This window comes from Mastigoproctus giganteus, chromosome 3, assembly GCF_048544385.1.
Source record: "Mastigoproctus giganteus isolate SK-2022 chromosome 3, ASM4854438v1, whole genome shotgun sequence".
Lineage (NCBI taxonomy): Eukaryota > Metazoa > Arthropoda > Arachnida > Uropygi > Thelyphonidae > Mastigoproctus > Mastigoproctus giganteus.
The window spans coordinates 244,280,710-244,296,667 of NC_143577.1; the positions used below are offsets into that span (position 1 = coordinate 244,280,710).

General features: G+C 39.0%; 1 protein-coding gene across 2 annotated transcripts in view; it reads left to right on the forward strand.

Annotated features, from left to right (window-relative positions):
- LOC150088997 (branched-chain alpha-ketoacid dehydrogenase kinase-like) overlaps window positions 1-15,958 on the forward strand; it is a 97,901-nt gene that overhangs the window by 3,247 nt on the left and 78,696 nt on the right. The window lies entirely within an intron of this gene.

The following is a 15,958-nucleotide window of genomic DNA, read 5'->3' on the forward strand; positions in this document are numbered from 1 at the left end:
CTGATTAAATCCATGTTTCCTACATAGTTAATATGGATTTTTTTCACATTTGTGGAAAATGTATATAGGGGTTACCCAAGTGTAGGGTAAAAATGCACATACTCTTATCTAAATTTTTATCAAATATGTTTATTTGCACTTATTGTGTAATGGAGGCATGAAACTTTTGAAATAGTTTTAATGATTGCACAAGGTAAAAGTAATGTGTTATCAAGTCAAATGTTTTCAACAATCATTCACATCACTTCGATTAATCTAACTTGATAATATAGACTACTCTAGTTCTGTTTATATGCTTAAACAATGCTTTTACTCCTTTCAAGTAGTTCTCAACATGATATATGCGCTTCCCCCCATAATGAGATTGCTTAAATTGATATTGTGATTAACTATGAAGTGTAGTTTTTTTTTTTTTTAATTGAAATTTTTTTGATGAATAGGTGGGCCCTCAGAATCCTAATACATAGGATTGGCATTAGTAATAGCAAAAATGATCCAAGGAATCAAGTTTATACAGTATCAATCAGAAAAATAAAAAAACTACACAGTTTATTCATACCTGCTAATAATTTATTCAAACTACCCACTTCCACAATGCCGGATGAAGTTTGTTCCAACTATCACTCTTTAGCTGAAAGTAAATTTTCACATCTATTCTACACCATCCTCCTTTCGTTTAAATTTATGCCCCATGATGTGTGTATTGTCTGAGAAAGAGTAAGGGTGTCACCAACATTTAGTTTACTTAACCCACTTAAAACCTTAACTTTAAACACTTCACCCACATCTCCTTTTTGTTGCTTAGTTTCTAGCTGCTGTAATTTACAGAACTCAGGTTTTTCTTTCTGAGAGTACCGGTTGTGCTTCTGACTAATTTTAATGCTCTTCTTTGCACCTGTTTCAACAGCGTTCTTGAAGCCACATTGTCAAGCAACTAGGTATATTCTTGCTGTGTGTATGTCATAAATTTCATTACTTCTGACATATATCCCTAACTTTTCTTTACTATAGAATTCATTGTGAATAGTCATAAAACAAACCTGAGAAAAGAACTGAATCTCCCAATCATATCCTCTTTCGTTTCACAAATATAAGTGGTCCCACTTACTTTTTTGGGCAGAATCTTAATTATCAGGTAATTCGACCACTGCTCATCTCAATTGCCCTAATTATTTGCTTTATGATAACTTTTACTTCAAGGTCGTACTTTTGCATATGTTGGCTCTTATATTTCTTGTCAGAGACTTAGTAATTTGGAATCTCCTCTTTTTGATCTTCCCTGACTTAAAATCTTTTTACCCTATTCTGTAAGATTTAATCGATCTCCAATTCCACTGATCACTTGGAACTCTTAACTTCCTTTCTCAGGAACTACTTTCTCCAGTCTGTTCTTTAGTCATACAGATCCAGCTGGTTGAGATGCTGAGGCTATTACAGTTACTAATGGCTTTGCACAGATTGTTCAGAATACCAGACAGTCCTAACCACATCCAACACTCTTGATCTTTTCCTCACAACCAACCCTTCCATGTACACGACTGAAGTGAGTGGTCCTCTAGGCACCTTGTATTACAACTTGGTGAAGGTCTTTTCTCTAATGGAGCCTTTATCTCATGACCACTCTCACCCTTGTGTTGATTGGCATTACAAGAATGCAAAATAGCATGATCTGTGAGTTTTTTCATTTTCTTTTCCTTGGTTGGATTACTGTTTTAAATCTTCTGATGTCAGTGTTTGCTCATATCATGTAGGTAAAATTATTCTTAAGGCCTTAAATCCTTTATTCCACACTCCACCTTAAAATCTTTGTCCTTTATCCAAACCTTGTTTTTCCAATAAATTTGCTAAGGCTGTTCAAGATAAGAATGTTGCATCTCCCAATAGACTTACATCCAAATCTCCAGGTTTATTTTCTGCCAACACCAAAGATCACAACAATTGTAAAGCAGTTATTAATCAGCCCATTCTAGGTTTTTAACAGGCTAGGAGTAAAAAATTTGTCTTGTCCAAATGGTAGTCGAGCATTCTGTTCTCTTGCCAGAGCTGTTGGCTACAACTTTTGCTTGTCTCTACTTCTAAAGATAAGGTTGACTTACTGGCATCCTACTTTTCTTTAATTCTTTTATTGACAATCTTGACAAACCACCTGCTACCATTCTCAGTACAGTCCACTCATTGCCTCCTCTAGACTTTGGGGATTTATTGGATGACTGTTTTCTGTAGCAATATGCTAGGGAGGCAGTGAGAGAAAGTAATACTCTTGATTTCGTTATGAGTAGTGATTATTCATGCTTTAAGAATCTACAGATAAAAGAACCACTAGGTGGCAGTTATTTGGATTTTCTTAAGGATGTAACTATCATTAAGGGTAAAGGGTGGGACTTTTACTTTCATAAAGGTAACTACGGTGGTTTGACAGTTTTTAAATTGTGTGTAGTGGGACCAACCGATGATGTTACCATCAGCAAATTCTAAATGGGAAGCGTTCAAGGAATTAATCATAGAAGCCACTAAATTTTTCATACCAACTAAGAAATACTCCTCAAGGTATAGGCCTAAATGGATGTCAGATCAAATGTGGCAAAGAAGAAAAGTGCATGGGATGCATATAAATTATTGGGCAATTGGATGCCTAGATAAACTAGTCTGTAATAAAAGACAGAGTGGTTAATAACACACTGCTTTATGTGGATTAATGTTACAGTATTTGGGGAGTCTCCCAGTGTTCAGTGATGGGCCCATTAATTTTTCCAATAAATTTGCCAAGGCTGTTCAAGATAAGAATGTTGCATCTCCTAATAGACTTACATCCAAATCTCCAGGTTCATTTTCTGCCAACACCAAAGATCACAACAATTGTAAAGCAGTTAATCAGCCCAGTCTAGATTTTTAACAATATTTATTAATGACATTGATGAAGGTATATTGCACTTAATGTTTAAATTTGCAGATGATACCTAGGTTGGCAGGGTGGTTAATGACAGTTATCAGGGTGAGCTACTGCAACAAGATCTAGGAAAATTTGGTTGATGGGCTGAGAAATGGCAGTAAGTTTTAAACATTGACAAATGCAAGGTATTGCATATGGGCAGCAGTAATTCAGACTAACTTATCAAGTGTGCAGTACTACACTCAGGGCAGTGGAAAAGTACCTGAGGGTAGTTGTGCAGTCAGATATGAAATTCTCTGAGTAGTGCAGACATGCTGCTAAGACAGCCCACAGTGTTTTTGTCCATAATACACAGAAATTTTGCTAGTAGGGATAAGGAGGTAATTATCCCTTTGCACAAGCCATGGTTAGGCCACACCTTGAGTACTGCATACAGGTCTGGAGACCTCATTTTAGGAAGGATATAGAGTTGCTTGAGTGAGTACAGAGAAGGGCAACAAAATTGGTGATGGGAATGAAAGAGTGATTTTACCAAGAAAGGCTTCAGTTCTGCAAATTGCAGCATTTGGAGACTAGGCACTTGCGTGGTGATTTAATTGAGTTGTTTGATTGATTGAGTAAGCTGAATGTTATTGGAATGCTTCCTTTTGCTAAGACTGCACACATGTGAGGGCAGTAAATTCAATTTGATGAAGAATGGTTGCAGGACAGGTGTGTGGCAGTCTGCCTTCAGCCAGAAGGTGGTTGAATGTTGCAACAGGCTTCCATCTGTTGTTGTGGAAGTGGATGGTTTCAATAAATTTGAGGAAGAACTAGATAAATTCTTGGAAAGCTTGGTTTCTTGCATCATTTGGGGATTATCCTGACTTCTAATCTCTCTTGGCACAAATACATTACAAATATTGCTTCCTCTGCATCTAAAAAACTTGGTTTTCTCTTTCGCTCTCAACGTTACTTTTCTTCCAAACATCTGCTCACTCTGCATAAATCGCAAATCTGCCCTACCATGGAATATTGTTCCCACATCTGGGGTGGTGCCCCCAAAACCTCTCTCAGGCTTCTTTATTCCATTCAGAAGAGGGCAGTTAGGTTAATTAGTGATTCATCTCTAACAGAGTCTCTCCACTCACTGTCTCATGGACATACTGTTTCTGCTGCATGCCTTTTCTACAGATACTTTCATGGGCACTGTTCTTCTGATTTGGCTTCTATAATTTCCACTCTCTCTTTCAAAACAGTCTGAACAAGTGCAGCCACCATCCAACATCCATTTACTCTCCAACTTCAAACTCACAGAACCAACTTTTCATCTTCCTCGTTTACTCATTCAACTACTGTTTTCTGGAACAACCTTCCTTCGTACGTATTTCCTGAAAATTATAGTCTACAGAAGTTCAAGTCCAATGTCAACAAATATCTTCTTTCTCTTCTCAACCTCCAACCCAAGCACGGTACTAAGTGCTATAGGTTCTAATACCTCGTGTTTGGGGTTTACATAAAAAAAAAAAAAAAAAAAAATTTACTAGATGAGCATAGTAACAGTGTACTTTTTTGCAAGTAATCTTCTTCTTTAATGCTGCCGAATGGTGTTTGCGACTTCGTTTTGATATTGTTCTCTGTCTAGCGCTGCGTGTATACAGAATTTGTGCTGTTGTCATGTGAAGCCAGGTGTTGATGTTATCTAGCCATGCCATTTTCAGTTTGCCTGGGCGTTTCTTGCCTTCGTTTACCACTCACCTACTACCACTCACCCTCCAGGATGAGTGGTAGTAGGTGATATTTTTGTTGGTTCCTAGCGATGTGACCTAGGTATTTGCATTTCCTGCTTATGATGGTTTTGAGCAGGTCCCGTTCCGTGTTTACGTTGGTTATCTTGGCTGTCCACGGGATTTTCAGCATTCTTCGGTAGAGCCACATTTCGAAGGCCTGGAGCTTTTTTGTAGTGGCTGATGTTAGAGTCCAGGTTTCTACACCGTAGAGCAGTATTGGCCAGATGTAGCATTTCAATGTGCGTAATTTGAGCATGATGTTCAAGCTTCTGTCGGTGAGGAGGGTTTTCCAGTTGGTGAATGCCTGCCTGGCTTGTTCAGTTCTGCTTTTGATTTCGGCCTCATGGTTCAGCTGGTCATCAATGAGTACTCAGAGATACTTGAAGCGGTGTATTTGCTCTAATTTTTCATTGTTTAGTTTGATTGTGATTTTGCTTGCAGTCCTGCTGACCTTCATCACCTTTGTTTTCTTTTTGTTGATTCGTAGCCCCCATGCTTGGCTTTCTATGTCCACTTCGTTCAAGATGGTCTGTAAATCTTGTTCTGAATCCACTATTAGTGCTGTGTCATCGGCATATCTTAAGTTATTGATGTAGTGTCCGTTAACTTTTGTGCCGATGTTCTTGTCAGCCAGTGTTTGGTCGAAGATCATTTCCGAATAGATGTTAAAAAGAATGGGAGATAATGGGCAGCCTTGCCGGACGCCTTTTTTTATTGGAATTGGGACTGTCAGGTCATTGTCATAGCGAAGCCGGGCTGTTTGATTCCAGTAGAGAGTTGTAATAAAGTTGATATCGTTGTTTTCAAGCCCAAGTTTTCTCAGTCGGTCAATTAGACGTTCGTGGTCTACTGAATCAAAGGCTTTCTCGTAATCAATAAAACATATATACACGTCTTTTTGATGTTCATAGCACCTTTGTAGCAATGTTTGTAAACAGAAAATTGCTTCTCTGGTGCCTAGTCCCCTGCAGAATCCGAACTGTGTGTTTCCTAGTGCACTTTCGCACTTACATCTTATCCTTTGCTGAATCACCTTGAGGAAGACTTTTAGCACCTGGCTCATTAGACTGATCAGCCTGAAGTCTTCGCATTTCCGGCTGGTAGCCTTTTTTGGTAGGGCCACGAAGATGGATGGGAGCCATTCGGATGGAATGTCGTTGTTGTTGTAGATTTGATTGAACCATTTTGTTAGTTGTCGGATGTTGCTGTAGTCTAGTTGTTTCAGCAGTTCCACATGAATCTGATCAGGTCCACAGGCCTTGCCTGGCTTTGTTATTCAGATGACATGTTCCACTTCAGATGTTAATATGTGGAGATTGTCTTCCTGTGTTTGTTGCGTTTCTGCCGGTTTTTTGTTGGTGCCGAACAGATTGTATATATAGCTCTTCCAGGTGTCGAGTTTGGCTTGTTTGCTTAGTATTACCTTGAATTGGCGTTTAAAGAATTGGTAGTGGATATTTGAAGTTGAAATTTGTCCAGGACAAGGTATCTGAAACTGGAAGGTTGGAATGTAGTAAAGTGTGTTAGTTGTCTGATGGCACCATTGTATTCTTTGTATGTGTGACACAGGCCTCTATGGAGGCCAGAGGTTTAAAAAGTGTGTGAGGAGTGGTTTGTTGTGTAGTGTTATGTTCTGTTGTTTCTCTTACCATTTAGCTGTTGGTCCCTATTGGGACCCACCGACGCCCACACTTTAAATACTCTGGCAGGTCCTGCCACCTAATTTTCCGAGGACTTTTGATACTGTTGTATATGGAAGATTGCTGCACAAATTAGAGCTGTTTGGCATTGGAGGCAAATTGTTGCTATGGATAAAAGGATGGTTGAATGGGAGAAGACAGGGTGGTAATCAATGGACACTGCTCTTTGTGGACTAATGTTATTAGTGGAGTTCCCCAGGGCTCAGTGTTGGGTCCATTGTTGTTTTCTGTATTTATTAATGATATTGATGATGGTATATCAGGCTTAATGTCTAAGTTTGCGGATGATACGAAAGTTGCCAGGGTTGTTAATGACAGGTCTGGCCCAGAATCTGGTCTGCTGGTCATCCAGTTTAGCATCACTGGGCTCCAGTGTTGATTCATTCTAGGAATCTGGTGTATTTGTTGTGTGCTGTGACCTATGGAAACACAAATGGTGGTTGAGGGGGCCTAGCTTAAACACACCACTTTGATAAGATGGGAGGTCCTTGGATGACTCACCCTGCATCAGTTTTCCAGTGGGTTTGCCTGTAAGGGTCCACCATGTCATATTCATTCCTGTCCATCATGGGCTGAGGGACAAGATTCAGGCTGGTGGCAGTACAGTTAATGGTTCTTGGATAGCCCAAGCACTGAAACAAAATGAAAACCTCACCATTCACATTCTCTTTCTGTGGCCTCGACATGGTTCTATCAGAACATATTGACTCTCACACAATATGAATGCAACAAAATGGCCCAGGATGTAAGAAATATCAGACTTGCGCCACATATGAAGGTAATGCATTTCACAAGTGAAAAACCAGTGGGGGAAACATTCCTTTTTTTTTTTTTAAATTTTATTTCAGAAGCGGTTTGGAAGTGTTGGCAGTCTCCCCTAAATCTGTCAGATGTCTGTGTTTGACAAGCACCTCTTCTATTGGGGGAATGCCATTTACTGTAACACTGCATAAGACACTGAACTCATCCCAAGGAATGTTCTCAGAATGAGAACATTCCTTGGGATGTTCTCATTCTGACTTCCTTGAAGACTGAAGAGGAAATGTATTCTGATCTAAAGATACAAGGAGGGACAGCTGCAAAATTAATATTCGTATATTGGGATGGAAACCTAGTTCTCACTAGAAACCTTATCCCTATTTTCAGTTTACCGATGTCTCCAAATTAAATTACTGCTGGGTATTTCCACTGCCCAGTAAGGTTACACATACCTGACTTACTAAAATGCTTTAAGTGCTAAAAATATGGACACTCACAAAGGTTCTGTCGTAGTGTGCTTAATGTAGTGCAAAGGACTATAAAATTATGTTGTGTTTTGCTACAAAATCCACATGTGTTATTGTCTAAGGAGAACACCCTATGTTACATACTCATGACCATGTCAGCAGTGGAAAGAGGAAAAAGATATAAAGATTAAAGACAGAGCTGAATATATCATACCAGGAAACAAGCAAAGTGATTTAACTTATAAATAACAAACCATCATACATGCTTAGAAGGTTGCAAGATGTTCCATTGAAACACAAATTAAATTAGTATTCCGCCTGAAGAATCATTTACTCCTATTGCAAGCTATTTATTTTAAGCCAGCAAAAGTCCATCCAGAAATACCCGTAAGCTGCCATTCCTATATCAGTATCTCCTACTTCACTCCTCTCTACCAAAACCCAGTTGTAAAGGAAAACCTCCAAAAACTGAAGTATTCCCTTTTGCAACACGAGAAAAAGTGGTCGTTGAGGTCAAGGAGGTAGTGGCCTCCTTGACCTCATAAATCCAAATTACAGGGAAGAGTTTTAGGTTACACTTTGGGAAGTTTCATTTTATCTAGTAAATCATTGATTACTGGAACAAGTCACCTCTGTAGGTAATTGATGCTGACTATTTTAAGAAATTCAAAGATCAACTGGATTACCTGTGTGAGGAGGAAAGTGCATAATTTGTATTTTCTTATTATTATTATTTTTTTTTTTGGCTGGTGCAACAAAAGCCTGTGGCTTCCTTGCACCATATTGCTAATACTAATACTGTTCAGTGCCAGAGTCAAATGGAATCTTGGATGTTTTATTTCATCCATAATCCATTTCACTAGTTCAAAAGTAGTCTGGGAATAAGATCTGAAAATTGAAGGGAAAATAACCCTTGTGTCCTTCAGTGATCCTGGAGCAAATTGTATGTGAAATTGTAGATTCATCTGCAGTTGTAAATACTCTAGCAGAAACATTGTGAAAGTTTCTGCAATAACATCATTATCACCAGATATTCTGGTCCTGAAATAAAGAAAAAAGTGTGAAATGTGCTTTCAACTTCTCAAACACATAACAAGCCCTTCACACAAGAAGAATTATGGAACAAGTGATGTCCACTGTGAAATGATAAAAAGCCTTAACAAAAACACAAAAACTAAGGATTATCTTTTAATTTTATTTAGTGGAATATTTCTTGGCAAGAAATTTTTGGATTCCTGGCACAAAGCAATTGTCCTTGCCTTCTAAAAGTTAGGAAAGTATTCTAAAAATCCAAGTAACTATTGTCTTATTGCTCTGACAGGCTGTAGCATTAGTGTTAATAGTGGCAAATGATGCAACGAAGCATCATTTTCTATATTACTCCAACCTCTAATAATTTGTCTAAAAAAAGTAAAGTGCAGCCATTATCAACCCACTGCAGGATGGAAGCCTCCTCAACAATTCATGCTGAGGGAAATGGACCATAATCTACCACGCTGGTCCAGTGCGGGTTGGCAGATCGACCGTATTCAGCAGGCAGGGGCTTGAACCCCGGACTACTCAAAGAGCGTGTGCTACTGCACTCCCACTCCTGCCCACTCGGCTACGGAGGCTCACTTAATTTGTCTAATTCTTCCTTAAATTTATTCAAACTACCCATTACCAACATATGGAAGTTTTTCTGACCATCAACTACCTTCTGGCCGAAAGCAAATTTCTGCACATCTGTCCTGCTACCATCCTTCCCCAATTTACCTTTTATGCTGGTGCCTCCGTGGGCAGAAGCAGCAGTGCGTAGCACACGCTTCTTGATTAGACCGGGGTTCGAGACCGTGACCACCAGATATGGAGGATGCAGAAAGGTCAGGGAATGACCACCGCATTATCCCCGTACCAATATGTCTTTAGTTGCTAATGCTCCTAAAACCAAATAACAACAGACAACCTTTTATGCCCCTTATGCATATTATCTGAGCAAAAGTAAGGGTGCCATCAACATTTAGCTTACTCAGTGTCAAAGTTCTGTGAGTAGTGCAGACAGGCTGCCAGACCAGGTCATGGAGTTCCGTCAATGATATTTCGGAATTTTGCGAGCAGAGACAAGGTGATTATCCCCTTGTATATGGCAGTGGTTAGGCCGCACCGTGAGTAATGTCTGGAGGCCTCATTTCAGGATGTAGAGTTGCTAGAATGAGTATAGAGAAAGGCAACAAGATTTGTGAGAGGAACAAAGGGGTGCTCTTACCAAGAGAAGCTTAAGTTCTGCAAGTTGCAGCATCTGGAGACTAGGTACCTGCAAGGTGATCTGATTGAGGGGTATAAGGCCTTGAATGGTTTAAGTAGGCTCAGTGCTGATGGGATACTTCTGCTTGCTCAGATTAAGAACCTGAGGGGGCATAGATTCAAATTGAAGAAAGACAGTTGTAGAATAGATGTAGTTTGCTTTTAGCAGCGGGTAGTTGATTGCTGGAACAGACTTCCATCTGTTGTTGTGGAAGTTGATAGCCTTAAATAAATTTAAGGCTGAACTAGACAAACATGTGGAGTGAACGGATGGGAGAAATGGGAATTTTTTTTTTTTTTTGGCTGATGCTATATAAGCTTGCTTTCTTGTATCATATGCCTTTGCTAATGCTGAAGTGTCAGTCACCTTGATTAGATCTCACAAGTGGCTAGTTTCTAGAAGATGCAGTTTTCAGAACTGAGTTTTTCTTGGTAAAAGTTCCATTTTTATCCCCCTTACTAATCTCCCCTTGCCCTTCTCTGTCCTTATTCCAACAGATCCTCATCCTTCCTAAAATGAAGTCCCCAAATTGTATGTAGTATTCAAGATGTGGCATAACCACTGCCTTATGCAGCAGAATAATTATTCTCTTATCCCTGTGGGCAGAATTCTTGTATATAATCGAAAAAATCCCTTGAGCTGTCCTAACTCATCTACACTGCTCAGAGAACTTCGGGTTTGACTGCATTATTATCCCCAATGTCTTTTCGTTGTCTGCCACTTTGATTGTGATACCACATAGTTGGTACATTGTTCTGGCATTACTGCTACCCATATGCAGTATTTTGCATTTAACAGTTAAATTTCAGCTGCCATTCTTAGCCCTCTGCCTAATTTTCTAGATCTTGTTGCAATAGCAGACTGCAACAAGATCTCAAATTGATCTTGTTGATTATTGTCATTAACCAGCCCTGCCAATCTTTCTATCATATGCAGACTTAAGACATTAAGCCTGATATACTTTCATCAATATCATTAATATTAATATTGAAAACAAGAATGGGTTCAGCACTGAACTCACTGAAAGCATTAGTCCAAGAAGAGGAGTGCCCATTGATAAGCTGTCTTTTCCCACTCAACCATCCTCACTGCTCCAATTTGTACAGTACTCCTTCACTAGCATTAGTTGAGGCTTATGATGCAAGAAAACAAGCTTATCATTAATATTAATGATAAGCAAAAAAAAACAACCCTCCCCATTTCATCCATCCGGCCACTCCAAATGTTTGTCTAGTTCAGCCTTAAATTTATATAAGCTATCAACTTCCACAATAACAGATGGAAGTCTGTTCCAGCAATCAACTAACCACTGGTTTCAGGCAAACTTCTGCACATCTATTCTACAACTGTCTTTCCTCAATTTGAACCTAAGCCCCCTCAGATTCTTAATCTGAGCAAGCGGAAGTATCCTGTCAGCATTGAGTCTGCTCAAACCATTCAAGGTCATATACTCCTCTATAATATCACCTCGCAGGTACCTAGTCTCCACATGCTGCAACTTGCAGAACTTCGTAAGTGCACCCCTTTGTTCCTCGCACCAATCTTGTTGCCCTTCTCTGTACTTGTTCTAGCAATGCAACATCCTTCCTAAAATGAGGCCTCCAGACCTGTATACAGTACTCGAGGTGTTGCCTGACCATTGCCTTATATAAAGGGATAATCACCTTGTCTCTACTAACAAAATTCCTATGTATCATTGACAAAACTCCATGGCCTGGTCGAGCAGCCTGTCTGCACTGCTCGGAGGACTTCATATCTGACTGCACAATTACCTCTTGGGTTACTGCTACCCATATGCAGTACTTTTGTCAATGTTAAACATCAGTTGCCACTCTCAGCCAATCTGCCTAATTTTTCTAGATCCTGTTGCAGTAGCATAACGTCTTTACTGTCATTAACAACCCTGCCAACCTTTGTATCATCTGCAAACTTGGACATTAAGCCCGATATACCTTCATCGATATCATTGATAAATACACAAAACAACAATGGACACAGCATAAAATCCTGGGGGACTCTGCTAATAACATTAGTCCACGTAGAGCAATTTCCATTTATTACCATTCTCTGCCGTCTCCCACTCAACCATCCCTTTATCCATTGCTGTAACTTGCCCTTAATGCCATACCACTCCAACTTGTACAGCAGTCTTCCATGTACAACAGTATCAAAAGCTTTCCTGAAATCCAAATATATAATATCAAAATTATTTTTTGCATCCAGTTTCTTTGTGACCACATCATAGTATCCAATCGAATTGGTCAGACAAAACTTCCCTTTAACAAACCCATGCTGTGTCTGAGCTATTACTGCTGTCTTGTCTAGGCGATCCTGTATCACCTCTTTAACTAGTGACTCCATATTTTCCCCAGAACAGAAGTTAAACTAACAGGTCTATAATTATTTGTGTCACCCTTTAAACCCGCTATGTGAATTGGGATACATTTGCACATCTCTAGTCCATGGGGACCTCCCCTGACTCTAAGGATGCTCTTATAATTATGGCTAAGGGTTTGCTTACTTCCCTTGCTGCCTCCTTCATTATAACTGGATCGATTCCATCTGCCCCCAGGTGCCTTTTTTATCTTTAACTTCAACAATTTCTTCTCCACTTTGCTCTTAGTTATCACAAAATCACGTAGCTCCCTGTTAGAGTTTGAACTTTTGGCATTCCCCTCCTTGAATAACTGCTCATGTGTGAATGTAGATAAAAAATACTTATTCTTTATCAGCTACTTGAGCAGTATCATCAATAGTCGAACCATTATGTTAAGTTGACCAATCTGATTCATCCCCTTCCTTCTAGAGTTTACATAAGTAATGAACTGTGTCCTTTGCCAAAGATTTCTTGTAATCTGCCTTCGCCTGCCTAACCTTTATTGTGACTTGATTACAGACTAGCTTATATCGGCCATTGGCTTCTGTTTAGCCTGATAATTTATATGCATCTCATGCTTTTTTCTTCTCTTCCACGAGCGTAATTAATTCATCCGACATCCATTTAGGCCTGAACCTTGAACAGTATTTCTTAGTTGGTATGAAGAGCCTAGTAACCTCCAAGATTAAATCCCTGAAGGCTTCCCATTTAGAATTCACCGTTGGTGACATCATCATTCGATCTCACTGTGTAGAATTTAAAAGCTGTCTGAGATCACTGTAGTCACCTTTACGAAAACAAAAATCCTTCCATTTACCCTTGATGGTAGTTACATCTTTAAGTAAATCCCATATCAGTACACTGTGATCGTTGTCACCTAGTGGTTCCTCTATCTGCAAATTCTTAATGCATGAATAATCACTGCTGATAATCAGATCAAGGGTATTTCTCTCTCTGGTTGCCCCTTTAATATGTTGCTGTAGAAAACAGTCTTCCAATAAATCCATAAAAGTCTTGCGAGTGACCAATCCACAAGTTCCAGTCAATATCTGGAAAGTTAAAATCCCCCTTTGCAAGACATTCTGGTTTACTGGCCCGTTCTATTTCTCTTCACAACTGTTCATTGTACTTATCAGAGTCATTAGGCCTATAACATACTTCTACTCCCATTTTCCCTTTCCCTGTGTTTATGTTACACCAAACAGACTCAACATTGCACTGTCCACCCCTGTCAACTGAATGCACTTCCTTAGATTTTTTCTTAACTATCAGCATAAACCCTCCTTCCTTCCTACCCTGTCTATCTTTTCTGTGCACAATGTATTCCCCAAATTCCAATTCTGCACTGCTTATATCTGTGCGACACCATGTCTCTGATATCCCAACAATCCCAGCCTTTGATCTCTTGATATGCACATCAAATTCATCAATTTTATTTACTAAACTTCTGGCATTAGTGTATATACAAGTATTCATGCACTTATTCTTACTCTTAGTTACCCTAACATAGCCCATTTATTTACTTGTTCCATGATGACTCCGAGCAGCTCTTGAAGTCCCTAGCAACTTGCTCTCTAGGCTGCTGCTCATTAAAATAGAAGCAGTGCAAGAATCATTTCTGCCTCTGCTTGTGGCTACCGTTAGACTTTTAGTCTGTGAATCCCCCCCCCCACCAATCTAGCAGTTTTCTGACCTACCTAACACTGCCTCTATAGCATCAGCAAATATTCTTGCACCCTTTCTATTTAAGTGTAACCCATCCCTGTAGAAGCAGTCTCTCCTGTTAGCAAGCACAAACCACGCTGAAAAAAATTCTACCCTGTGAGCCTTGCACAATCTCTCAAGGGCCGAATTGATTGACAAGACTGTCATCATATTATATGCCATCCTATCATGTCTGGGCAGAATTGCAGACACTTTCAAATTTAACCCTAACTTGCGACTTTTTTCCAGCATTGACCTGTACTTGTTAAGTAAACCTGCAGATCTCTTACTCTTAAGGTCATTAGTGCCAACATGTACAACAATATCACCTTTTGTGACATTAAAAGATGATATCTGTCCTACATTGTTATCAACTTTTTCTCTTGGCAGACATACCCTGGTCCTGTTCCACCTATCCTTTTTGCTCAATATATTCCCCATCTCCTTGACAATAGAGTTACTGACAGTAATTAGTTCCTGTGGGACCAGTGCAATTCTGCCTTGAAGATTGCTGCTGTGTTGCCTGTGGAACAGAACAAAAGCTCTTCTTGAATCTGAATATGTCAAAATTATAATTTTCAGTTCTTTGTTGCTGCATCACTGTATCCAATCAAATTGGTCAGACAGCATTATCCCTTAACAAATCCATGTTGTGGTTGCTGTATAATTATATCCCTGTCCATATGGTTCTGTAATTACTTCTTCAGCCAATGACTCCATTATTTTCTCTGTACTGGTAAACCTTACAAATCTGTAATTATGCACTCTAATTCCCTTGTTTGATTCCCTTCTCCAATCCCCTGAATACAAGGATGCTTTCATAATTTTGGATGAAGTTTTTCTGGCCTCTTTGCTGCTTCTTAATATAATTGGACAGATCCCACCACCCCATTTGCCTTTCATCACAGTCATTTAGGTTCCTGTTAGGATTTGATGTACTTTTGTTATCCCCATCCCAAAAAATTTCTTCACATGAATGTAGATGCAAAATATCTATTCAGTTTGTCAGCAACCTGAACGAGATCATCAAAATTTATACCATTCATATCTAGTGGACTAATGTTATTCATTCCTTCTAGTGTTAACATAAGGAAAGTTACCTTGGTTGACCTAACCCCCTTCATTATTTGATTGCAGATTAGTTTATACTTTCTGTAGGTTTATGTGTTCCCTGCCTGCTAATTTATAATTATTCCATACATTTTTCTTCTCTGCTACTAGTGTCATCAGTTCATCCAACATCCATTTAATTTAAGCTTAAACAATATCTTAGATTGGTATAAAAAGCTTAGTAGCTTCTATGATTATTTTCCTGAATGCTTCATACTTAGAATTTTCATTTGGTAACATCAGTTGGTCTCACTGAAGGAAATTTAAAAATTGTCTACAGTCACTGTTGTCTTTAAGAAAGCAAAATCCTTTCCCTTTACCTGTGGTAGTTATCTCTATTAGATCTTGGAGATTAGATGGATGGCCAGTGGATTTTTGGCTGCTGTAGAGGGATAAGTATTTTTTAATTTAACATATTCTTCGTTATTTAACATAGTACATTGTGTTTTACAGAGATATTAAATAGGTTTAGTAGCGTTCATTAGCTTCTTATTTTGAATTTAACCAGCGATTTTTGGAAGTTACGACTCCCAGTGTTGGCGCCAATATTGTTGAACTAGCTGCCATATTGTAGTCAACAAGAAATAGCTTAATGTATGTATATCTCGAACTGATAGCGAAGGTATAATTTAAAACTAGATAGCGTAATACGAAGCACTGTATTAGGAATCTGTTAGCTTATTATAGTATTATCAATTAATCAAATATATTATTAATCTTATTAAATTTCATTGTTAATTAAATTACATTTAAACGGAAATCATGACCCAGACTAGAGCTGCGAAGCAAAAATCACACACTAGTGAGTGCTGTGGCTCGGGGGAGAAATGAAGGGGGCGATTCTCCAACATATCACAGTCTCAGAAAATGTGCGAAATGTGAAATGTTTGCCGATCTT